Raw genomic sequence first — 17,047 nt, 5'->3', positions numbered from 1 at the left:
CATTGACGCTCCACGGCTGACGGAGTTTTCTATACGCGTGTCATTTGCGAAGGCGCACTACGAATCTGACTGTAGTCGATCCAGCGTAGCCATTGTCCCATCTGATCCAGGTCCCCTCCAGGACCAGATCCTGGCCTCGCTGGCAAACGAGTCTGACGAGCAGCTCTCACCGAAGTCCTTGAAAACTTCTGTCAATGAGCGACGCAGTAGCTGAGCTGATGCTATTTCAGGACCGATTGCGAATCGGAGATCATGTAGAAGACAACGTCGTCACCAAGTGCTGCATCCTGGCTGTTTATGATTGAGAATATTAAAAATGATATAAAGCACGCCAATATTGATATTTCTGACTGTTTTGTACTGGCTCTAGACAAGAAAGAATGGCTGATGCTTGTGGAAAAATGTGCTGCGCTTGCGTAGTTGTTCTTACTGCGATACGTTCTAACAATAATGAGATGCCTTTTATCGGCTCTTCTGCCTGGATTTCGTTGACAGATGCGTTAAGCCTATGGATCCTTCCATGAGTGACATGCGAACTGTAACCATTATTATTACAAGTATTATTATTATTATTATTATTATTATTATTTGATAACCGCAATCAGTAATACAAGCTGGATCGACATTTGTGTACACTGTATTCATGTATTGTAAAACTGTGGAGACAATGTGCAATAAAACGATGAAAAATGTGAAGAAATTGTGTAGAGAAAGAAAGGCTGAGGAGGCTGAGGAGCATGCGGACAAACTTCCAGACAAACGATCGTTTTCCTTAGGCCAGGAACACATGAAAGCCCTGCGTGACTTCCGCAAAAACACTGAAATTATCGTCACGCGCCCGGACAAAGGGCGGGCTACAGTTCTGATGCTCAGAACTGATTACATAGACAAGATGTCTGTCATCCTAAACGACACATCAAAGTTCCAGACCATCGGCCCGGTTGAAAGTTTTGATCGAACAGAGAAAGTAGAAAAAGAACTAGTAGCTTACCTAAAGAAACTGAAAGCCGACGGAGAAATATTCTCCAATGATTTCGATCGCATAAAACCGACAGGCACGCTCGGCCTAGGGTATATGGCTTACCAAAAATACACAAACCCACATGTCCAGTACGTCCCATCCTTTCTATGACGGCCTCGCCTCAGTATTCTATTTCCAAGTGGCTGTGTATTTACTTACAACCAGTGCAGGACCACTATTGCAAGCGCACTGTAAAAGACAGTTTTGATTTCGTCGAAAAGCTCCGCAACAAGCCTGTACCACCCAACGCACACATGTGTTCGTTTGACGTCGTCAGTTTATTTACTAATGTGCCGATTGAAGAAACTGTTGACATCTGCATGGATGTTTTGTACCGTAATGATGACATTGACACTCCTTGGATATCTGAAAGTGCGTTTAGACGATTGTTGTTGCTGGTCACAACTGGAGTTGAGTTTTCGTTCAACAATGTCATGTACAAACAAGTCGATGGTGTCGCGATGGGTTCGCCCCTTGGTCCAGTATTGGCAAACGTGTTTGTCGGTTACTGTGAGTCGAAGATTGATGATTCATTGTGGCCTGACCTTTATGTACGTTTCGTGGACGACTCATTCACATATTTTAATAATGAGGAGCGTAGTAACGAGTTTCTGGACGTGTTAAATGGTATTCACCCTGCCCTTCGTTTCACATGTGAGCATGAACAGTCCAACAAGTTGTCATTTCTGGATGTGCTGGTGAAAAAACGAGTAGTGACGTTCTGACAACCGTTTATCGTAAGCCGACGTTTACTGGTCAGTACATTGTATATGACTCTTATTGTTCGTCTCAATATAAAGTAAACTTAGTGCGTAACCTTGTAGACCGTGCGAAGCGTATTTGTTCGTCCTGTAAGCTGCAGGAAGAGCTTGACTTTCTCCGGTCAGTTTTCGTTAAGAACGTGTACCCTGAGTTTTTGCTGCAGAAGTTGTTGAAAGTCGAACAAACTACTAAGGCTCCTTTGTTTGGTCCTGCTCGTTGTCCCGTCTATTTATGTTTGCCTTGGAAAGGACAGGAGTCGACTAAAGTTTGTAGTGCAGTCAAGTCCGTTGTTCGTCGAACATACTATGCAGTACACTTTGTGCCAGTTTTTACGACGATGCGTGCGTTTACGGTGCGGAAGGATGTCCTACCAGCCCTTCACCTTAGTCATCTTATTTACAACTTTGAATGCCGACAATGCGCTAGTCGGTATGTTGGTAGGACTGTTCAGCACCTGAACGCACGCATCAAACAACACACACCACGTCACATACTTCCACCTTGCGCACAACAACAAAGACCGAAGCGAGGGCGACCTAGAAAACAACCATTAACCACACAGCCGTTGCCTACACAACCCGCGGATCCTGGCTCTCAGACTGTGCTTGCTCCGCCGTCGTTGGTGGCGGTGGTGGAGGAGAATGGGCGTGGTGGCTCATCGGGTCGGCTTGTGTCGCCGCCTTTGCTCCGGCCGTCGGTGGTTCCCTCGTCAGTGCCCCCGGCGGCTTTGGCTGGGGTGGTGCCGCTTGCGGTCCCGGTCCCACTGCCTCCTCCTGATCCTCCGCCATCGGTTCTTGCGGCGGTGGAGCTTGCCAGTGGCAGACCGCGAGCAACACTGACAGCTGCATTAACACTACAAATGCCGACTCAAAAAGACCCACCTTGCATATCAGTAACTCCCACACCAACACCAACAACGCAATCTACAGCAACTACAACTAATCCACCATCCAAGCCCATAATTGAAAGACCAAGACGATCAACAGCCAACTACAACAGAAGCTACGCACTCAGCGGACGAGGGCGAAAGGAGGGACGTGATAGCAGGGGGACGGCCGAGTTGAGTTCAATGGACCCGGTCAGGCGGGATGGACGAGACAGAGAGAGTACAGAGGAAGCGGAGGATGGAACGGACGGCGGAGGGAGCAGTGAGTCGGAGAGCGGTGATGGGAGTGGTGGTGAGAGTGCCGGTGAGAGTGTTAGTGTTGTGCGTAGGTTTCGTGGTAGCAAGTCTTCAGTGTACAATCATCTGCTGGCTAGTCCTGATTGTTGCGGTGCGTATTCCGACTCTTCGTTCACTGTATTGTGCCGTGGTCGTCATGGTTATGGACTACAGTTAAAAGTGTTGGAAGCTATCTATCAGCGTCTGTACAAGCCTAATTTGTGTGTACAGAAAGATAGTATAATTGGGTTGAAATTGTTCAAGTAACGTGTCGTGTTTAGTGCGGCCAAGCTTGGCCGTTAATGTTCTAGGTTTAATGTACTGCTGTTATGTGTTATCACGTTGTCTTTCCTTCCTTTCTCCTTTGTTCATTTCTCGCTTTGATTGTTAAAATTCACACTTGTAAATTTCACTGTTGTTGCTCTTAGTGTTATTTCTCTAACTTAGATTTTCTATAATAGTTCAATTTTTGTTTCAGTGTCCTTTAGTACAACGACGATTCCTGATGAGTGTTGTACGAAAACTTGTTTGAATCCCTTTCTTTCTCTACACAATTTCTTCACATTTTTCATCGTTTTATTGCACATTGTCTCCACAGTTTTACAATACATGAATACAGTGTACACAAATGTCGATCCAGCTTGTATTACTGATTGCGGTTATCAAATTGTTGTCTCCTCGCCGTTTGTTCAAATTATTATTATTGACACAACAATAATGGTGCAGTATGTCTGGTTCCATTGGTCATCACGTTGCTGTGTCCATGTCCGGTTTTTCGTGATTCCGTTATACTTAGCGAGCCGGTTTTTGTTTGCATGGCGACATCTATCTATCTTTCTATTTATCTATCTATCTGTCTGTCTGTCTGTCTGTCTGTCTGTCTGTCTGTCTGTCTGTCTGTCTGTCTGTCTGTCTGTCTGTCTGTCTGTCTGTCTGTCTGTCTGTCTGTCTGTCTGTCTGTCTGTCTGTCTGTCTGTCTGTCTGCCTGTCTGTCTGTCTGTCTGTCTGCCTGTCTGTCTGTCTGTGTGTCTGTCTGTGTGTGTGTGTGTGTCTGTCTGTCTGTCTGTCTGTCTGTCTGTCTGTCTGTCTGTCTGTCCGTCCGTCCGTCTGTCCATCCATCCATCCATCTTATCTATCTATCCATCCATCCATCCATCCGTCCCTCCATCCATTCATCCATCTACCTATCTATCTATCTATCTATCTGACAGAACTGTTTCGTCCTGTTTGGACTCATCAGCGCAGTACAGAGAAAATGAGGCCGAACCTGATAGCGATGAAAATAAATATTCCAAGGCCAGATTTAAACCAGGCCCGAAAGTACCTTTGCCAGAGTGTTCAAACTGACAAGTCTGTGATCTCTGAATAACGCAAACAGCAAGGGCACTACCCCACATGAGAGTGCTCAGATGCTACAAGAGCAGGAGCGAAGTACTCAATCTGCGGGCAGAACTGTTTCGTCCTTTGTGGACTCAATGAATGAGAAAATGAGGCCTAGGCTGATGATAATAATATTAATTGATAAAATATGGCGGTACACACACACTCTCTAGGCTGCAAAGTTCTGGCACATAATAATAATAATAACAATAATTTTAATATGGCAATAAGTAGGACGAGCTGAAGCGACATGTGGACTACTTTATTAACAATGTAAGCGATGGAGACGATGCAAGAAACAATCTAAAGGGTAAATAAAATACATGTAAGAAGAAAAAGGGCAATGGAAAAAAAGATGATTCGAACAAGTTTTCGTACAACACTCTTCAGGAATCACCGTTGTACTAAAGAACAAAATGAGAACAAAGGAAATAATATAGCAATCAAGGTAGGGTGACACGATACAATGACAACACTGGAATATCGAGGTGCGATTTCTCACAAAAGTGTGTAGAACACAAGGGTATACAAGTAAGAACTAAGCGTGACAAGTGTGTATCAGCAACAAAAACAAAAAAGTGAGAACGAATGATAATAATAACAATAATAAACAAGAAGGTGACAAAACACATTTAGGCACAAGTGGCAACAACGTTGCCACACTACACAAAAGAACATTATTTGAACAATTTTAGGGTAATAACACTATCTTTCTGGACACACAAATTCGGCTTATGAATGCGCTGAAAAACAGCTTCCAAAACTTGTAACTGCAAAAGATAACCATGACGAGCACGGCACAAAACAGAAAAACAGGAATCAGAATAAGTACGACAACAGTCAGTACTAGAAACCAAATGATTGTATACTGAAGACTTATTACGAGACGGACGCACACAATCTCGACTCACGCGCACACCCTCACACTCACTCTCACCCTCACTCAGCTCACCTTCTCCCTCACTGTCCGAATCAGAACCTGCTCCGTCATCCACAGCGGTTCGACTCTCCTCCTCACTTGCATCGTCCTGCGTCTCGCCTTCACCACCCACGCCAACCGTGAATGCCGTTGCCTTCATGTCAGTCGTCGTCCTTTCCGATTGTTTCCTTTGTATTTTTACCGTGAATTCATAGGTCCGGTTGTAATCTGCTGTAGATCTCCGTGGTCTGTCATTTGCTGCTTTGTTTTGTGGATTAGTTGTTGTTGTTGTTGTTGAATGTGAACCTGGTGTTGTTGTTGGATGTGAAGCTGGTGTTGTTGTTGCAGCCATGGTTGTTGGTCTTTTTGTTGAATCCAGCTCTAGTTCCGGTGGGACAAATCGACCGCCGCGGGTGCTCTCCACCAACACATACCTCGAAGGAGGAGGGTCAGGGGGAGGCAGAGGTGCTGTCACCACTCGAGGCACAGCCCCATGCAAAGCACCCAGAGGCACAGACTTAGGCACACCTGAGGGCTGCACCAATGGCGGTTCCGCACGCACCTCCAAAGAGCTGCCAAGCTCAAGCCCGTCCAACACAGATGTCAGAGAGGGAGCGGCAGACAGCGGCAGGGAACTATCCTGCCGTGTAGGTGATGGGTTTTTCCTAGGCCTCCCGCGTTTGGGCCTCTCAGATTGCGCACTGGGTGGAAGGATGTGAAGTGGAGTGTGTTGTTTGATACGTGCGTTCAGGTGCTGAACAGTCCTACCAACATACCGACTAGCACATTTCGAAGTTGTAGATAACATGACTGAGGTGGAGGGTTGGTAGGACGTCCTTCCGCACCGTGAACGCACGCATTGTTGTGAAGACTGGCACAAAATGTACTGCATAATAAGTACGACGGACGATAGACTTGACTTCGCGACACACTTTGATCGATTCCTGCCCCTTCCATGGCAAACATAGATAGACGGGACAGCGAGGTGGACCAATCAGCACCGATTTCGGTTTCTGCTCTATGGACAGAAACTTACGCAACAAGAATTCCGGATAGCCATTCTTCAAGAAAACAGATCGAAGAAAATCGAGCTCGGCCTGCAGCTTACTGGGCGAACAAATACGTTGCGCACGGTCCACGAGGTTACGAACTAAGTTGACCTTGTATTGAGACGAACAATATGAATCGAAGGCAATGTACTGACCAGTGAACGTAGGCTTACGATACACAGAAGTCAACATTTCACAGCCAGTCTTCTCTACAAGCACGTCTAGAAATGACAACTTACTAGACTGCTCGTGCTCACAAGTAAAGCGGAGGGAAGGATGCAGGCTGTTGAGCACATCGAGAAACAATTCACTGCTCTCAACACTGTCAAAATGCGTGAACGAATCGTCAACAAAACGCACGTAGAACGCGGGCCAAAGCGACTCATCAATCTTGCACTCACAATAACCAACGAATATATTGGCGAGGACGGGACCAAGAGGAGATCCCATCGCCACACCATCCACTTGTTTGTACATCACATCGTTGAACGAAAATTCGACACCAGTTGTAACTGACAGCATCAAATGACGAAACGCCGCTTCCGATACCCATGGAGTATCAACATCATCGTTACGGTACAATACATCCATACAGATGTCAACAGTCTCATCAATAGGAACATTCGTAAAGAGACTTACAACATCGAAGGAACACATGTGTGCATTGAGAGGGACCGGACTATCACGAAGCCTCGCAACAAAGTCGAAGCTATCCTTCACAGTGCGTTTGCAATAGTAATCTTGAACAGGCTGTAGGTAGATGCACAGCCATTTCGAGATAGAGTATTGAGGGGAGGCGGTCATGGATACTATTGGTCTAACAGGGCATGTAGGTTTATGGATTTTTGGAAAGCCATAGAGTCTAGGACGAAGGGTACCAGTCGGTTTGATGCGATCGAATTCATGTTTTGATATTTGTTCTTCATTCTTTAGCTTCTTAAGATAAGTTACTAGATCCTTTTCTACTTTTTCAGTTCGATCACAGGTCTTGACCGGACCAAGTGTACGGAACTTTGACGTGTCATTTAGGATAACGGACATCTTCTCGATGTAGTCAGTTTTATTCATTAAAACAGTTGCACGACCCTTATCAGGGCGCGTGACAATAATCTCTTTGTTACTCCGTAGCTCATGCAGGGCTTTGAGATGTTCGCGTTTCAATGAGAACGTTCTTCTATCCGGTAATGCATCAGCGTGTTCCTCGGCCTCTGCCCGGATCTTTGCGGCGCAAATGGACTGTTGTGACTCGGACACCGGTCTGAAGCGTAATAACTTGCGGTAAAAGAGCTCAAACTCGGTCATGATGACTTCCTTCTTGTTTGATTTTGGTGGAATCCCGAAATCGGTTCCACGACAAAGGAGTTCTTTCTGAAGAGTGGTCAGCTCTAGTGATGTCATGTTAATTATGGTGGTATCAGGATCGATGGTGACATGTCCATATCTTTTCTGTCTTAGCCAATTGTAGGTCTTGTCATGTTTTGTGATTAGATGGATACGTTGTTTCTGGTCATTTTCCGAAAGGAGCATAGAGAATCTCAAGAAATCGTGAGAGGAGAGAAAGCAGCGTGCATGATCATACAAATACCTAAACCGCGAACGTGACTTTGACAAAGTGTCGCAGGACCGGGCAATCTCGTCTTTCATGAATACGCGTTCGATGTTTAACGTGTGGTAAGCTTTGGTCCGGCGGACACGGTTCTCTACACCACCTGGACAAACACCATTGTCCAGACAACGTCTAAGGAACACTACGTTCAATGCAACACTACGATAATGAAATCGTGACTTCAGCGCATGGTTCAGAATATCTATCTGAGTCTGGCTATATCTCGACCTGAAGTATTTAAAAATTCGACGAGGAGACAATAATTTTAATATGGCAATAAGTAGGACGAGCTGAAGCGACATGTGGACTACTTTATTAACAATGTGAGCGATGGAGACGATGCAAGAAACAATCTAAAGGGTAAATAAAATACATGTAAGAAGAAAAAGGGCAATGGAAAAAAGATGATTCGAACAAGTTTTCGTACAACACTCTTCAGGAATCACCGTTGTACTAAAGAACAAAATGAGAACAAAGGAAATAATATAGCAATCAAGGTAGGGTGTCACCCTACCTTGATTGCTATATTATTTCCTTTGTTCTCATTTTGTTCTTTAGTACAACGGTGATTCCTGAAGAGTGTTGTACGAAAACTTGTTCGAATCATCTTTTTTTCCATTGCCCTTTTTCTTCTTACATGTATTTTATTTACCCTTTAGATTGTTTCTTGCATCGTCTCCATCGCTTACATTGTTAATAAAGTAGTCCGCATGTCGCTTCAGCTCGTCCTACTTATTGCCATATTAAAATTATTGTCTCCTCGTCGAATTTTTAAATAACAATAACATTAATGTAAATAGGCGTCGAGGCGACAATAGTTTTAGAATTGCGATCAACAGAGCGAGCTGAACCGACATTTCACAAAGGCTTTTATTGCATTCAAAAAACGAGTGGATACGAAGGCAGAGAAAAACATGGAAGGCAGAAAAATCGTGATATGGCAGAATTAATGAACAAAAAAAATCGTAAAATAGCAATGAAAAATATCAATTGTGCACTCATAACCATGTATAAACAATTAAAATGAAACAATTCCAGAACGTTTTCGTGTGACTATCATCAGTGGAACATCGTCACATAATAAGAATCACTAAAACAACCAGTTATAGCTAGAGTAATATGAAAAGAAGCGTGAGAATGCAGCACAGCTAGCGGTTATGCATAACGCGTGTAGTGTGAACCTTTGCAGTGTATCTGAGAATGGTAGCAGTAGATGAATGTGGCAGCAGCTAGTGCGTGTGGACAAAACTGGTGAGTGCGTATTATTTAAAAAGTGTGAGTGCTACAACATTTTCTTTTTGCTTGCATAGAACAGGGTTATGTTTGTGGGTGCATTGCGTTTAATGTTGCTTTTCTCAAACAATGCTTGGAGCTCAGCGTCTGTCCTGGCGCAATCCAGAAGAGGGTACAACGGGATAAAGCGTACCAGTCCCTTTCAATTGAAAGGACTTTCATCAAGGATGACATTGCGAGATCCATGGATACAATTGACAAAACACGAACTGCGTTTAAACACCTCTACCGCCAGGCGCGGGACTTCCTGTCACAACATGACTTTCTTCGTTTTTCCATGCTTATCTCGGAGAATGATGATAGGCTACATACTCGATTAGTCACCAAATACGATCAGAACATCAAGTGGCTTCGGAAGAAGCGCTTTGGCTCCATCACAATTGATACCAGCACAATAATTAACATGGCGAACATTCCACTTACGACTGTTCAAAAGGAGCTACTATCTAGAGGCGTAGATTTCGGCATACCATCAACATCAAACATGAGAGAGCGAGTAGTATGTGCTTTTGAATTATTCTATCGGAAATTGGGTGGTTTTGCACCGGTATCGGAATCAAAGAAAATGGTGTGTACGGCCACATTGCGTGCTACAGCCGAGGAACATGCTGACAAACCCGCTGAACGGAGAACATTTTCACTATCCCCCGAACGCATGAAAGCTCGCTCAGAGCTGAAAAAGAACAATGATATAATCATCACTCGGCCAGACAAAGGTTGGGCAACAGTTATCTTAACCCGAATGGAGTATATTACAAAAATGGCTACCATACTGGACGACGGGTCTAAATTTGTGGAACTCGGTCCGGTTTCAACACAATAATCATGATAAAACATTGGCTCGGGAGAAGGAAATAGTAACCTATCTGAAGAAACTCCGAGCAGCAAAGGACATAACAGAATCCGAGTTTTTCCGAATCAAGCCTATCGGTTCGGTACGTCCGCGCATGTACGGCCTCCCCAAGATACATAAACCATCCTGCCCACTTAGACCCATACTCTCCATGATAGGATCGCCCCAATACGCCATATCCAAGTGGCTCTGCGGCATGATACAACCGGTATTAGAGCATTATTGTAAACACAACGTTAAGGACACGTTTGAATTCGTTGAAATCCTTCGTGACAACCCTATCCCACCTACAGCCCATATGTGCTCTTTCGATGTTGTAAGCTTGTTTACAAACGTACCACTAGACGAGACAATAGATATCTGCGCGCGAAGACTATACCACAATGATGATGACATTGATCTTCCATGGTTACCGGAGACGGCATTTCGACGTTTGATGCTGATGGTGACAAGTGGCGTAGAGTTCTCGTTTGGTGATGTTATGTATAAGCAGACGGACGGTGTGGCAATGGGGTCTCCGTTGGGCCCGGTACTGGCAAATGTCTTCGGTGGATATTGCGAATCGAGAATGGATAAAATAAAGTGTCCTCAGTTTTACGTTCGATTTGTGGACGACTCATTTACCTATTTCGAGTCAAGACGGGACAGTGAAGCCTTTCTGGATGAGTTGAATGATGTCCACCCTGCATTACGCTTCACACGCGAACACGAGGATTGCAACAAATTGTCGTTTTTAGATGTACTCGTGGAAAAGACATGTGAGGGTGTTGTGACATCGGTGTATCGTAAGCCTACATTCACTGGTCAGTATAATATGTACGATTCATATTGCTCCTCGCAATACACAACCAATCTGGTCCGAAACTTAACTGACAGGGCAAGACGCATTTGCTCCGAGAGTAAATTGCAAGCGGAACTTGATTTCCTTCGCTCTGTCGTTCCTAAGAATGGATATCCATCATCACTGTTAGCGAAACTACTCACGAACAATGCGCCCCGTGAGGAACTGACCATCGGCCCGGCTCCTTGTCGTGTCTTCCTGTGCCTGCCTTGGAAAGGCGCGGAGTCGACAAAGGTCAGTCGTATTGTCAAGTCTATTGTCCAGAAGACGTACTATGCAGTAAATGTAGTAACTGTCTTCACCATGATACGTTCGTTCACGGTGTTGAAGGACGTCCTGCCGACCCATCATTTGAGTCACCTCATTTATCATTTTGAATGCCGACAGTGCGGTAGTCGGTATGTTGGCAGGACGATTCAACACTTGTCCGAACGTATCAAACAACACGTCCCATTGTCCTTGTTATCAAAAGCGGCCAGGGCAGGCAGGCCAAAGCGTGGGAGGCCACGAAAACACCCGTTGCCTACTACTACGCCTGTCAGTATTACAACACAACCAGGAACGGATACAACGCCGGAATCAACAGGAGCGCAACACATGAATCTGGCGTTACTCTTGACGACAACACCACGGCATGGTAGACCGCCGGACGATTGTTCGTTAACAAACCCGACGGCAGTAACGGAAAGATCACCAGGAGAACGAAACGAAAATGGAGGAAAAACGAATCTGAGGAGAAGCCAGAGACTAGCGGAGACACGACTGAGAAAAATGGAGAAGGCGGAACCAGTAGCTGCAGGTCAAAGTACGGGCTCAGCAGTGAACGCGTCAAGGAGAAAGAAGCGATGGCATGAGGAGATGGAGATGGAGGATGATGATGGGGATGAACAGGATGGTCAAGAGGAAAGCAAGGGAGAGCAGAAACGGGAAGTGGAGGATGAGAGTGATACTGACGAGGAGGAGTTCGACATCGACAAGAGCAAGTCTGCCATCTACAAGCATTTGGTGTCCAGTCCGGATTATCGTAAGTTGATTGACGATTCCTGGTTTAGTGTTATTTGTTGCGCACGTTTCTTTAAGCAGTTGCAGGTATTGGAAGCCGTATATATTCGCACACGTGACCCTGTTCTGTGCAAGCAAAAAGAAAATGTTGTAGCACTCACACTTTTTAAATAATACGCACTCACCAGTTTTGTCCACACGCACTCACAGCTGCCGCATTCATCTACTGCTACCATTCTCAGACGAGACGAGCGATGGGAGGAGACGGGACCTGATTGCTCCAAGTTTTGTCCACACGCACTCACAGCTGCCGCATTCATCTACTGCTACCATTCTCAGACGAGACGAGCGATGGGAGGAGACGGGACCTGATTGCTCCAAGGCAGGACGTCGTTGATGATGATTCGCCCAGTGAGTCCAGTGAGTCCGGTGAGTGTGAGAGCGAGAATGATTGTGTGAGTAAGAGTGTGCGAGCGTGTGTTTTCTAGTAGGAAGTCATCACTGTATAAGCATCTTGTATCTCGTCCTGATTGCTGCAAAGTTTATTCTGATTCTTCTTTTTCTGTTTTGTACCGTGCTCGTCATGGTTATAAGTTGCAGTTGAGTGTGTTAGAAGCTGTTTGTCAACGTATTCATAAGCCTTATCTGTGTGTCCAGAAGGACAGCTATATTCGTTTGAAATTGTTTTAGTAGAAGCTTGTTCTGTCTGTTTGGCCCTGGATGGCCAAGGTGTCATATCTTGTGTCACAGTACACTAGTAGTCCTTACAAGTTCGTTAAGTGCTTTCGCAGTTTTTCCTGTTATTACCTTAGTGCTAGGATTATCATTTTCATACGTGTTGTTTCTTCTCACTCCATTTCTCTTTACAGTTGAACATCGATTATCCGCACATCGACAATCCGACCATTCGATTATTCGTAACAGTTTTTTTGGGCGCACGTGCCGTAGAGTACGCACTGTGCATGTAGTAAGCCATTCAAAAAATACGAAAATTTTGAAAAGTAGCACTCTATTCTATTTACAATGTACATGTACATGTATTTACAGTGTGTTTTCTTATCCGGAACATTTGCCTTATCTGAACACCACCTGACAGTTGTCTGCCCAGAGGTGGTTCGATAATCGATGTTCAACTGTATTAGTATCTTTCTGGATTGTTTTTCATTAGTACAACGTAGCTTCCTGAGGAGTGTTGTGCGAAAACTAGTTCGAAGTACGATTTTTTGTTTATCATTTCTTCCATATCACATTTTTTCTTTCTTCCGTGTTCTTCACTGCCTTCATATCCATTCGTTTTTTGAATACAATAAACGCCTTTGTGAAATGTCGGTTCACCTCTTTCTGTTGATCGCAATTCTAAAAATAATAATAATACTTCGAAGTAGTGGTTGCGACTTCGGCGATGATTTGTAAGAAGGGTTTGCTCCCCACACCGGAGCTCGCGCTATTCCGCCGACTTTACTTGACACTTGACTGACTCACGACTGCCATCCAGAGCACACGAGAAGTCCATCGAACCTTCGACTCGGCAAACCTGCAAGAAAGCACCACTCCCTGCTCAACACACAGTGTTTCGGGGAATTCACCCCTCATCAGTTGAGCTTGAGTAGGCTGAGGAAGATTGTGCCTGAAGAGCACCACTTATAGTGCTTTCCAGGCACAAACATCACCAGGGATACAAACTTACAGAGACGCTCCGCTTAAGTGGTGCTCTTCAGGCACTCTTCAGGCACAATCTTCCTCAGCCTACTCAAGCTCAACTGATGAGGGGTGAATTCCCCGAAACACTGTGTATTGAGCAGGGAGTGGTGCTTTCTTGCAGGTTTGCCGAGTCGAAGGTTCGATGGACTTCTCGTGTGCTCTGGATGGCAGTCGTGAGTCAGTCAAGTGTCAAGTAAAGTCGGCGGAATAGCGCGAGCTCCGGTGTGGGGAGCAAACCTTTCTTACAAATAATAATACTTGATAATAATAATGTTCACTGGTTTGAGGGAAAGACACAAACGTGAAAAGTCTGAAGAAAAAATTGACTACAATGCAATGAATATAACTAAATGCGCATTCATATCACAACCATGGGGACGAATAATGTATTCGAGAACGTTTTCTTGTCACAATTATCAATGGAATTCGTGGCTAAATTTTCCCCATGGTTGTGATATGAATGCGCATTTAGTTATATTCATTGCATTATTGAGATTATTGTCTCCACGTCGCCTATTTAAAAACTTGACTTATAATAATAACACAGAAACACGTACAACATGCACAGCCGTGCTATACAGGCTTCCGCTGCTGTTCTCTAGCTCTGGCCAATAATTATTTCCATATCCGGCAGTTGTGGCGACTTCTTCAGATTATCTGCCGCCATCCATTGCGATCCGCAGCAAACTGTCTTAGGTCGTCCAGATGCTGAGCAGGTCTTGGTTCAGGGTGCCGACCAGCGACGATCTGGGCCGGCCCTTATACCCACGTTGCTGTGGAGTGATACCTGAACCTGATAGCTATGCGTCAGGCGAAATTACTGGTCACTCGGCGACACGCATTTTTCACAAAAATTTGCGTTTCACCTGCTGGGAGAGTATGCGTCTACTCGAGTCTCATCCTGAGGGATTTTTTTTCTTTCTTTTTTCAGCTCCAGTATAGCTGTATTTTTCATTGCAAAGCCGTCCTCAATTGTTGTGTTCGTTGTTCAAACGAAGTGGACATTCAATCATCAAGGCAGAGGACATTGGAGCCTGATTGGAGTTTCTCGTGGCATAGGACGGCCACACAGAGACACTTTAGGATTTTCTGAATATAAAATACCGTACGCACGATGCTGAGATCAATTTGTGCGATATCAAATTGTTTGTCATCTACCACATCGAGCAGAACGGGATCCAAACACAAGCTTACCGACAGTTAGGCTGCCGACCTAACTGGACAAATGATCCCTGGCTTCACCAGACGCCAGAAGTCGGATACCATGTTCTTTACCGCGACGTTCATCTCCAAAAAGAAGTCCATCTTCGTCGTGAAAAGGCTTGAAATTCTCAATATTCAACCGAGATTCGCGGTCTCACCCTTTCTCAGATCGAATCATTTTTTGTTGTGGCAGTTGCAGGGCAGATCCCCGCCACTACTTCAACAGAAGATGGCTCCAAAGCATGCCTGGAACAAGCCATATCGAGGTTGCAAGCCACCCCTCTAAGCACTTTTTTTGAAGAAATTCGAAATTTCAATGGTGGAAGATATACTATGAAGAGAATTTCAAAAAGTATGTTTCGCGGAGCGATCGCTCAACCTACGTCATTCAAGCTTCGCAGGATGGTTCAGACGTACATGCTAGGCATGGAACCACAGAAGATGATATCATAGCTGACACACAGAGTCACACACACAGCAGATTCGTGTGCACAGATACTAAATTAGTGGACGTCGTCATCTTCTTCCCGCTGATCTCAAATGTACTATGACGTGCTATTTCGCCTGACAAAAACCTGAACCTGATAGCTATGAAAAATATATGTTCCAAAGCCAGATTTAAACCAGGCCCGAAAGTACCTTTGTCGGAGTGCTCAAACTGACAAGTCAGTGAGCGCTGCATAACGCAAAGAGCAAGGGCACTACCCCACATGAGAGTGCTCAACTGCTACAAGAGCAGGAGCGAATTCGGAAGTACTCAATCTGCGGACAGAAATGTTTTGTCCTTTGTGGACTCAATAAATGAGAAAATGAGGCGGAACCTGATAGCCATGAACAATAATCTATGTATTATTTTTGTACGTTTGAAGGTAACTTTCATGCAATGATCCTTTCCTTTTTCCGTCATTTTCTTCACCACTGCCACTGTAGTAGTTGTAGTAGAATTTATTATTTTACTAGGGAACTCCCAACAGGCGTTGCCTTTTTACTGGGAACCCTAGGCACTGCATTTCTAAGCGTCACGTACGTGCACAGCAGTATCATGGAAACTAAGAATGGCCGTGACGTGACGGCGGTTAGATGGGGTGGGGTTAGTGAGTTGATGGTGTGCATACCCATTGGCCTTTGGTGTTGCTACTTGCTATGCTGTGGTCTGCCAATGTCTCACCTGGCTACCAGCACTCTCATGTCTCAACCAGTAGTTGTGCTTTACATCATCCCCAGGTTAGTGTTTCACAACGTTTTGCACTTGCTTTTCTTGCTTAGCCCCAATCTTCGCGCCTCTTGCGCGCTGGGATCATGCTTACCCCTTTCTGTACTGAAGTGTTATTTTCACTATCGTTAATAGCCATTCTACGAAATGCGCCTTCACTGATGAGAGTTATAATTATACCCGAAAAATCGGCATGAAGGAATTGAGTACCAACGGATGTGCCGACTGCTGATTGTGTGCTTGGGCAGCGTGTTGAGGTCGGCTGGAGAGTGCAGTGCTTGAGTGGCTGTTGATGAAAAATCTGTACAGTGCCAAATGCTGCTGCTTACTCCATATTTTGTGAGAGCGTAGACAATTCACTTGTCAAGGCAATAAGGTATTCTCGATCTCTGTCTCCTTCCGTCTCATATTTGGAATTCTTTACACTCTCATAATACTCTTATCATTATGTTGAAGTGGTTTTGACATGTAGCAAGGCATCATAATTGCTACTGCCACTATTTCTTGGATGAAATGGTGCCTGGATCAAGACCCCGTGGTCGCCCCATTACAATTGGTTCACCAACATCAATGACTGTACCAAATAATCTTACAATTCTCTCTCTCTCTCTCTCTCTCTCTCGTTGCTGCTGCCAGTGATAGGTATAGGCAGCTTGTTTACCTGAGTGCAGTAGTTACGTTTTTCAGGAGTGCAAGAAACTCGGATGGACAGCCAAGGATACATATAATTATCGGAAAGAAAAAGTACCAAGGAACTACAAGTCACGCTATAATATCCACTAACACCACCAGTTATTTAATAACCAGCTCATGCGATAACATTGCACGACACCTAAAGACGGTACTCACGTTCTACAACTAACTGGCTAACAGTTATCACGTGATCGGATTGTTTAGTAACTTGAGGTGTTAGTGGACATTATAGCGTAACTTGTAGTTCCTTAGTCCTTTTCCTTTATTTAAGTGACAAGTAGGTTTTTCTTCTTCTTTCCTGTTCTTGTGATGCTACTGCCTTATGATACACATGGCGCCCCTACGACCA

At 44.7% G+C, this 17,047-nt stretch overlaps 1 long non-coding RNA gene across 1 annotated transcript in view; it reads right to left on the bottom strand.

Moving 5' to 3' along the window:
* Positions 1–17,047, bottom strand: part of LOC135828807 (uncharacterized) — a 46,872-nt gene that overhangs the window by 4,989 nt on the left and 24,836 nt on the right. The window lies entirely within an intron of this gene.

This window comes from Sycon ciliatum, chromosome 12 (genome assembly GCF_964019385.1).
Source record: "Sycon ciliatum chromosome 12, ocSycCili1.1, whole genome shotgun sequence".
Taxonomy (NCBI): Eukaryota; Metazoa; Porifera; class Calcarea; order Leucosolenida; family Sycettidae; genus Sycon; species Sycon ciliatum.
The sequence above is the reverse complement of the archived record's forward strand: the minus strand, read 5'-3'. Positions and strand labels throughout refer to the sequence as shown.